This window comes from Camarhynchus parvulus, chromosome 2 (genome assembly GCF_901933205.1).
Source record: "Camarhynchus parvulus chromosome 2, STF_HiC, whole genome shotgun sequence".
NCBI classification, from domain to species: domain Eukaryota; kingdom Metazoa; phylum Chordata; class Aves; order Passeriformes; family Thraupidae; genus Camarhynchus; species Camarhynchus parvulus.
In genome coordinates this window covers 4,821,079-4,830,940 of record NC_044572.1, presented here as the reverse complement: position 1 = coordinate 4,830,940, position 9,862 = coordinate 4,821,079, and positions in this window count along the sequence as shown.

Sequence of the window (9,862 nt, the reverse complement as noted above, 5' to 3'; positions counted from 1 at the left end):
CTCCTCCAGGCCCGGTGGTGCTCTGCACACAGCCTGGCTGTGGGAAGTGATGTGGTTCCCTGTGTAACCCACATGACACATCATCTCCTGATCCCTTCTCTTGCACCGAGGGCTCCTTTTCCTGGCTCAGCAGCTGCAGCCCATTGAGAACCAGCCAGTGACTCATCCCAGAGGGCTCATGTTGTAAAAGGGTAAAAGAAAAGAGGAGCCAAAACTTTGGCTCATGCCCAAACAAAACACTGCTGTCGGGTTGCAATGCTTAGAAGACAACATGTCTCTTTATCATATTAGAAATAATGAAAAAAACACAGTTTATAAATCTTCCCTGTTTGCCTTTGCCTTCATTTGGACGAGGACAAACAGTGCAGTTGGCTTTGCTTTTGTTTGCAGTCAGGCTTCCCCCACAGTGTCTTGGTTGACATTAAGCTGGGCCAAGTCTGGCAGTGCTGACATCCTCTTGCAGCTTACTCAGAGCTGTGAGACAGCCACCCACGTGCTCTGCAAGGCCAGGAACCTCATCAGAAGGGTGTGCAAAAAAAAGGGCGCCCTGCTGCCTGCAAAGAGGGTATTTCCCATTGGCAAGGAAGGCTGGTTTCCACTAAACACACACCTCTGCAACATAACACTGAGAGAAGGTTTGAAACTCTTGATGTGACAGTGAGGAAAGAAAAGTGAGTTTAACTCTCTGCCAGCTTTCGGTTTGTGTTGATAGAAAAGGTGTGAGGTGTCCAACACTGGCAGCAAGAGCAGCACAACACACTCTGCACCCACAGAGCTGTTGGATGTGGTGATCCAGGCAGCAAGAGTGGGCAGGAAAAACAGATGTCCATAGGGGATGGGCAGTTTGCTCAGGCCCAGAACCCAGATTTATGCTCAACACTATACCCTTTCTGTCACAAGGCTGGAGATTTGTTTTATTTATTTCTTTTCCTTTTCTTTATTTTCTTTTGTTTTATTTCTTTTATTTCTTTTACAGTCTTGTAGGAGAGTACAAATCCTGCTGCACACTCGAGCCAGTGCTTCCTAAAACGGTGCTGATCACATCCACTCTGGATTCTACCCTGAGAGAAAGGATAGGGTTTTTTTTTACTTACACAGTTTCTTCTCTTCACATTCTGCAAGTACATCTGCCTAGTCCCTGCTTCTGCGAGACCTTATGAAATCACCCTCTGAAAATAAGTGTAACAGGGGTGTTTGGGAAAGGCAGTGTGGGCAGGAGCACTTTGTTCTAAAATTAGAAACCAGGAGACCTGGCATTGTGAACTGCAGGCCTGCCAGTCTCCTTGCTTGGATTTTCCATTCAGATGAACACAGTCAATGAGAACAAAAGCTTTCTTTTTTTTCCCCACTGACACCTGTCTCTTTACTCCAGGATGGTGTTCCAGCTTTCCATTCTCCCTCTGGGAAGCAGGCAAGCATTGCTTGCTTGCAATACCAGCAATCTCTATGCCAATATGGAGGGAACAAGCTGTCCACTGCCATTTTTTGTTCTTCTGAGCATCCTCCAATAACTAGCTCCTTTCCTGGTGTCCTGAGGTTAGGCAATTCATGGGACTTGGGAGGAAGTCCCTGAGCTTTAACAAAGTTACACAGGGGACCTGTAACAGAAGAATTGGATATCAATGTGAACAGCAGCATGTGAGCTCTTTGTTTTTCAGAGAAAATCCCCTGGGATACCAGGTCATGGGCAGACCCCAACTTCCAAGTCAATAATCATTCAGCAGTCCTTTTCCCCTGGCTTCTTTGGGTGTCCTTTTTCACTCATTAAAGCCATTTATGGTCTCTGGTTTATTCCTGGTGTTGAGTGTGACAGTCAGAACTGCCTGTTGTACCCATCCTGGATAACAGTCAGAGGACTGTACCTCATCACCACTGCAGTAAGGTCACCTTTTATGGCTTTGGCTGAACAAATACAGAAATAGCTCAGAAATATAACCTGGTTTGTGACATTTCTCTTTTCCTTTCCTCTCCTTCCCTCCCCTCCCATGTTCACAAGCACCTGTGCCAAATTTCATTCATGATGTGTATCCACCATCTTAATTCAGATGGTGTTTCACCTGTCAAAAGCACAAATTGGCCTGAAAATTTCCCTTTTTCATTTTGGAAGCAAATCCCAACTGTTGATCCTTTCAAGTCTCTGTGAGAACAACGCTTTTGCAGTTAGCTGGTCACGCATGAGAAGTCTGACATCGTTATTTGATGTTTTACAGATTCTCCCTCCGAGCCCTTCACAGAATCTTGAATCATGTCATCATTAGCTGTTTTCATAAAAGCATAAAAACTCTAGGATCAACACTGAGTGCAGCTCTGCACAGGGACAGACCAGAGACTCTGTTACCAGCCCTGTTGCACCCAAGCGTGTGCTCTAATGGCTCTTTGACTGTGACAAGCCCACTTTGAGCAGCATGATAAATCCTATCCACCAAACACCTCTCTCTTTTCATGCATGTCTGATACTGCACCTAGATCTATCTTTCAGCTTTTTGAACCATTAGTAACAGTGACAACCTGCTTTCAATGCCAGTTTCCTTCCAGAGACAATGCTTTGATGTTTTGATTGCAAAAGGCTTGGCACTGTGTTCCCTGGTGGAAGCAGAAGGACATTGCCCTGCTCCAAGGGTTCAGTTCTCTGCCTGCAGATATGCAGCCACTCTTTCTACAGGTCAGAGGCTTTTCCCTGATGCCATCTATCATTCTGGTTTGGAGGGGTCTTGCCATCAGAGACGGTGCAGGGACTGTCTGGCCTTGGTTCTGCTGTGAACGTCCTTGTAGGAAAACATAGACACTGACTTCTCTTTGTAGTTCAGCTTGTGACCACTACTCATTAAATCTGTCATTTCCTCTTCTGCCTTTCAGCGGCGTTTCCTCCATCAGGAACCCAATGACCCTCTGCAAGCTCTCATCCACCTACAATTACTGGACCTGTGGAAGCTTTGCCAAGTGGCTTCAACACTGTTTAGTCTCTGGTGTCAGCTGCTGCTTATGGCTGGCACACAGGTTTGCAACACACTCTCACCTGGCTTTTATTATAGCCTCAAAACACTGGAAAAAAATATCCACCCAGGCAAAGGATCAGACATGCACCACTGCAACTGATGTAGCTTAATATCAGTGGAGTGTACTCACATCCTTGGCTGATGGAATTCAAGACAGCTAACCAAGGATTTACTTCAATCCTCAGCTGCCAAAAAAAAAAAAAAAATCTCTGTTCAAGAGGCTTTTAAAGTGGAAAAAAAAAAAAAGCAGCTGTGGTTTTGTGGTCACAACTAGACCTGGGAACATGATGTCTGTGTTGTGTTCTGCTCCATGCTTCTCCCTGTGTTCTTGGAAGGGATCATTTCAACTCTCTGCCTACAGAAGAATTTCTTCTGCTGTAAAATGGATGTAACGTCCCTTCCCCATTGCACAGGGCAGTTTGAGTGGTGACTGCCTTCAGACCAGACACCCAGCCCTAATGGTGCTATTAAAAGCACAGAAAATTATAAGAAATAATATATATAGAGAGAGGGTTACAGTCAAATCATCTTAGGTATTTAAAAACATCCAAAAGTTCCTGTCCACTGGGTTAAAAATCAAGTCTCCAGGCAATTTCAGACACACAGGCTGTGACACAAGGACAAGGACTGCAGCTGTGTCTGCCCAGCTCAGTGGGATGTTTACAGCAGAAATGGGCACTGCCAGGGACAGAGGAAGGGGTTACAGTGCTGCCATGGGTGCTGAGGATCAGCTGTCCTACACACCCTTTTCTTCTTCACATCCCCCTGGACAGAGGGTCCATGTTGAGTTTTGTTTAAAGGGGGCAGTAGCTCAGTAGACAATAATTCTGGCAATCACATAAACACTTTTTCAGGGTAATTATTGTTAGAAGGAAATGCCGTTTTAAGGTGTCACATTTATTGGAATTTTCTCCTGGAGACAGATCCCAAGGGGATCAGGGGATGCAGCCACCTTCTCCTTGTCCTGCAGAACGTGAGGCTCTTTGCTGGAGATGGGAAGAACCAACATCACCAGGGATGTGAAGCACAGGCTCAGCATGGAGAGCTTAGCTCCTGCAGGTGACACTGGCATTATGGTTTGGCTGAGGAGAATGGCAAAGCAATGGAAAAAAAAAAAAAAAGACTTGAAAAAAAAAGCCTTCACTTTCTCCACTCCTCCCCAGCTCATATTTACTGTAGTCCCCACCAAACTACAACTCAAATAACTTTTGTCCGTTGCCATTTAGCCATTTAGGTCGGATCTACCAGCTGCATGAACTTGCCTATTGTACTACTGCAGCTGGACTGCTGCCATCCTCCCCCCATGGGTTTTCTACACATCTATATTTCAAAGTTATGGCTCTTGCAAAGCTCTGCTCTGTGAGTTCAGACAAGCTAAAAAAAAAATTAGTCATGTTTCCTCTAGTCCTGCTGCTTTACTAGGCTTCCTATTTGCAATCAAATTATTTTTAATTTTGACCACGTTCCTATTGTTTGCCAGGAAGATAATCATCTTATCTCGCCACCGGGATATTTCTCTCCTTTCTCATGTAGTTTCAGATGGATTAAATAAATACCCCTTACACAAAGCACACCAAGCTGGGCAAAAGGGCATTTCACCATTGCTGGCTGATCTGAAATTTAGGAAATGTCTCTTTTTTGAGGGGGAAAAAAAAAGTTTGGAAGGACCCAGACATGCCATAACAGCAGCTGGGCTAATTCTATACTCTCAGTTAATTTTTATCCATCTCTGAGTGGCTTTATGGAAATTAGTGGGTGAAGTTAAAAGTTAGTGAGGGCCACTGGCTTGTTTTACCAGTGCCAATGAGGGCCAAAGGTACAGTCATCTTGAGTTTTTGGTCAGGGAGAAGCCAAAACAATCTGAGTGGTCCTCTGGGAACTTTCTGCTCCTTCTTCCCAGATGAAACTTTATTTGGCCCATGCAAGAAACAGGGAGTCCCCCACTGTGCCATCTATCCATCCAAGGAGCAGGATTTTGCCAGGAATTCCAGGATTTTTCAGTGGATGCTTTTCTCCCCCTCTACCTGTTTGGAGGTCCCACCAAAGGGACTGAAATGGAACCAGGTTATTTCACTGCCATTTGAGCTCTGGCCTGGAGTCCTTCACAAGGGAAGGATTTCTGCCCAGCAAAGGCCAGCAGGCAGGCTGCCAGCTCAGAGCAAAGCGAGTGGGGAGGACCAGTGACCCTCAGAGCCCCCCAGTATTGCTGGCTGGGGGCTATGTGCAAATTATGAACAGCACAGGATTGCTAGGAACGTGCTTTGGGCTGTTTTATTTTTTAGCATCAGTTTCATTACACGGTTATGACAATGATAAGATGCTATTAGTTCACATTTTAGGTAGTAGACTAAGAATGTTACAACTTATTTTAAAACTTTTTTGACTAATCACACGAAGGAAAATCATATTGACAGTAGTTCTATTTAATCACTATAAGCACACACATACTTTTGGTTAAAACAATGCTTGCCTATTTTGAATACAATACTTGTTTGTAAGCCTTAAAACACAAGGCACAGAGCTCTATTATTAAGCTTAAAACTTCTTAATATTTCATTAGATATACTTTTTTGCAGCTTAAGGAGTTATCTTAGACAAGCATTAATACACAGACCATTGTTCTATTTGTCTTTACTTTTTTATTTTTTACATAATTTTTTTGCTGACTGATTTTATGGCTACTGCTTAGCTCTAATTACAGTTTTGCTGGTTTTGAGGTTTGCTTTTTGCAGCTTTCTCAAAAACTCTTTGCTTTTATGGATTCCCACATCCCAGTGTCCCCTCTGTGGAGGAACTGGTTTGTAAACACGCGAGCGACGGGCGCGCAATGGAAAGTTGTGCAGATGAGTGGCACAACTTGAACCCAAACTGCTCTGCTTTGTGTTTTGCAACCTTCACCCACATCCACTTTGCTCCTGCTGGATGCTGAGTGCTTTACCTCCAGCTTCCTAATTATCAGAGCGCCACCGCTTGTGTTTCACCGCCGATGAGGAAATGAGGACATATGGCTTTTGTGATAAGAGATTTATGGGAGCTGTCTGTGCAGAAGCCCTGCAACTTTCTATACAAGTCCATTTGTAAAACAAAACATGTGTAAACAGCCAGGTTTGATTGTTTCAGTGATTTCTTCCCCCTCGTGACAGATGTAAAGGAAAAACTGGAGGTTTCCACTTGGTGCATGCAGATAACTGCGTGGCAAATGGGAGAGATCCCACTTGCAGTAAACCACTCAATCCTTTGATTTCTGGCACCTAAAATCCAGCTCCATGAGGGTAAATGGGAAGAAATACAGAGAAACTGGGGCTCGATGGCTGCTCATACATGATCCCCTTTCAGCTGCAGGAGCACAAATATTCCTGAAAAGCTCCTGGCAAGAGTAGAGTAAATAGTGCAAAATACCAATCAAAAAGGCAGCCAAAATCCAGAGATTATAATGGGCTACACCCCTGTAGATTGGTTATCTCTCAAATCAAGAGACAGATTAGAGAAATAGGGTCATATTCTCAAGGAGCAAAATCCTAATATCAGTGGGGACAAAGAGCAGGACACTCTGGAGACACATCCCTATATCCATGTCTGGGCCATGCTCTCTCAGTCCTGCTCTTGTTCCCTACTCTCTACTCAAGAAAAGCCAGTTGCAGAGTGGAGAATCTTGGTTCTTTCCAGGGAAAGTCTCAAGGTTTTTTCTGAAGGGAGGTGAGATGGAAACACAAGATGTCCATTGCGATTTTTTGCTTTCCTGCAGTCTCAGCTGCAAATGCCACAAGGATAATATTTCTTGTGCCATTTGCCACAATATTCACTGGCCAGATGAACCCATAAATATTCTGGAATAGTTCTGACCTTACCTGAGAAAGTTTAAACTGAGCCTGCTTGCAGATAAGCAGGGTAATTCTCCAGGGCTTCCAGCTTCACACTTTTCAGCAGTGTGACAGAGTCACCTTGCAAATGCAGCTCAAGTTTGGTTTGGTTGAAATAAGTTCCAAGCACGACCCACATGTGAAAAAGCTTCACAGAAAAATGCCCTCCGATGACATTTCCTTAACAACCTACCCAGAAATCAGACCTTCTTCACTTTCACTCTGTCAGTTTTGGAGATGTTTTTCCCTCTGTTTGGGCAGAGAAGGTGAGTCATGGAACAGAGGCAGAGTGGAAATTACATTCAGCTATGAAAGTGCATGTTATGACTACCATGAAAAAAAAAATCATCCACACAACTCAATCTCAGTATAAGTCACACCCAGCTTTGAAGAAATATGAGTTGAAACCTGTTCTTTTTGGTTGATTGACACTGCTGGCTGCTGCAAGCTGCTTCCTCTGTGTCACAGGCAGCCTTCAGCCTTTGCTTTGGAAGATCTGAAATCCCTCTCCAGGCAGCTGTGGCCAAGCAGGTGGATGGACACAAATGCTGGTCAGAGAGGGCTGGGGGTCATCTATTTGCTCTGACCCCCCCATGGAGCAACTTCCCAACCCCTCAAGAAGGGGTGCTGCAGGATTTCCAAGTGTTTGAGGGGTGGCAGGGCATGGAGAGTGGCTCCTTGATCTTGGGTTTTCATGCCCTGAACCCTCTCCTCCAGGATGGGCACTGAGCACTTTGTCTTCAAGTACAGGACTTACCCTTTCCTTTTAAAATGCAGTGCCTGCTGCTGCCACCTACCTTTTGTGCTGGAGGGGATCCTAGAAATATTCCATATATCGAGTCTGGCATTTGAGGATTTCCTCCTCATCCCAAAAGCTAAACCCAAGCTACCAACCACGAGGTTAATTTCTTGAGTGGACAGGAGGCTTTATGTGAAAAACATTTCCTGCCATGGAAGAGGAAAGGTTTCAAAACCCATCGAGAGATCACTTCTTGTTCTTGCCTGATTGTGAGAGTTTTCATACAGCAGATTTTGGCATTTGCCCTGCAGAGCAGGTGATCATCTCATCCAGGGAGCATTTCATGCAACAGGAGATGCAGAGAAAGGTGGCTGGGAAGTGTGTGGCCCCACAGCAACTGAGATCTGAACCCAACTCTCACCCTTCTCAACCCCTCCATGACATTGTGACAGTAAAACAGAAGCAGAGGTAGAGATGAAATGCAATCCCCAAATGTTGGTCCCCAGAAAACCTCTGCATAGCTTTCTGAGAAGGAGCACAAAACCCTTTGGAATGCTGATATGTGTGGTTTGTGCCAGGTTTGTCTATCAGGCAGTCCCCCAGTTTGCTCAGAACATGTGGGAAATATTTAAGCAAAATAAATGTGGCTTTTCTATGGGTCCTAACAGTAAGAGGGACATAGGACAGCTCTAAGCCTCCTTTCCCACCTGCTTTTCTGCAGCAAACAGCAGACATGCAACTCATTTTTGGTGAGGAGGAGCTGCAGCTGATGCAGATCTGCCAAGCCCAGGACTCCTGTGCAGAGGTTTTGGCACCACAAGCTTGGATTTATGTGCTGACATCTCTTCATGCCCATCCCCAGCTCCAGCCTTCAGCTGAGGAGCAGCTCACAATCTCTGAGCAAGTAATTGGTTCCTTTTCTTTACCCTGAGATGGCACCACTCCTGTACAGTTTGGGAACTAAGTATAGGAATGATTTCACCCGGCATTCTCAGCCAGGTTGGCCTGGCAGACAAGAGCTTTATGCTGCTGTTCAGGGCAGGAAGCAAGAAAGGATATTATATCAAACAGAAGGCACAGGAGAATTCCAGGTTAGATGGAGCCTACTTAGTCACAGAAGAACTGGGTCAGTGCTCTGGGACCTGTGTTCACTTCCTGCAGGAACCCTAACACAGCCCAAAATAGCAGCAGTTAGGTAAAAGCCACATATCTTCCCATTTTTCTCCCCACAGCAAATACTAATGCTTACGTCATTAAAGGAGAAGCATAAACAGAACAAGCCTGGGGCTGTGATTTGCAAAGTTCTTGATCTGTGGATGAACCATCAGCTTTTCTTATAGCTCACTATTACCCACTTGTGCCATCAAACTTTTCACCGAAGATGCTATCAGGATGAAATAGGCCTTCATATCCACCTAACATTTACTCTTTTCATTGGAGTGAACACTCTTACACTCTTTTCATTTAAAAGAGTGAAACCTATTCAGCCAGTCAGCTAAGAATCAGAGCACCCATCTGTAGGTTTTATGTGTGGTGTGGTTTTCATCTCATTCACTGGGATGGCACGGGACAGCACGCACGAAGGTGTCACCATATTTTCTGAAAAATCCCTCTGCCAGGATTTTTCAGAAAATATCATGGTGACGCCAAGGAAAGTGTCCTGGTGGCAGTTTGGACAGTGTTTTGGAAAAGAAGGGAGGGTTTGGCTCTGTGGGTACAAGGTGTGCCACACTTCAGGAACACAGAGCAGCCCATGCCTGTTTAATGTCACCGTCCAGAGCCACGACTGCCACTGCCTGTGACACTGGGGCTGGGAACTGCTCTCCACCGTGCCCTCCCCACCAGGTGTCCATTCCTCTCCAGAAACTGGCACCTGGCATCTGTAGAACACCTGGAACTCTGCACGGAGCCACACACCTCTGCCCATCCTTCCTCCAGGCTTTGGAAATGTTCCCAAGAGCGACTCGAGCTGGCAGAACCCAGGGGCAGGTTCTCAGCAGAGAGCTGTTGACACCAGTGGAAACAGCCTTGACACACAGCAGGATCCTTATATTGTTCAGGGACACCCTAGAATTGAAACCCCCCTAGCAGGACTCCTGGCCCACCAAACACATTCAGGGAAGAAGAGATGCTTGGAAGAATTACAGCTTTCAGCAGTAATTGGTGTGTGCAGAATAAATTCCCATTAAAACCAGGTGCTTTTAAAGGAGCTGCTTGTCACTTTAGTGCCTTGTAATACTTGAACCTCAAGTCCTGGGGTCCTGTGC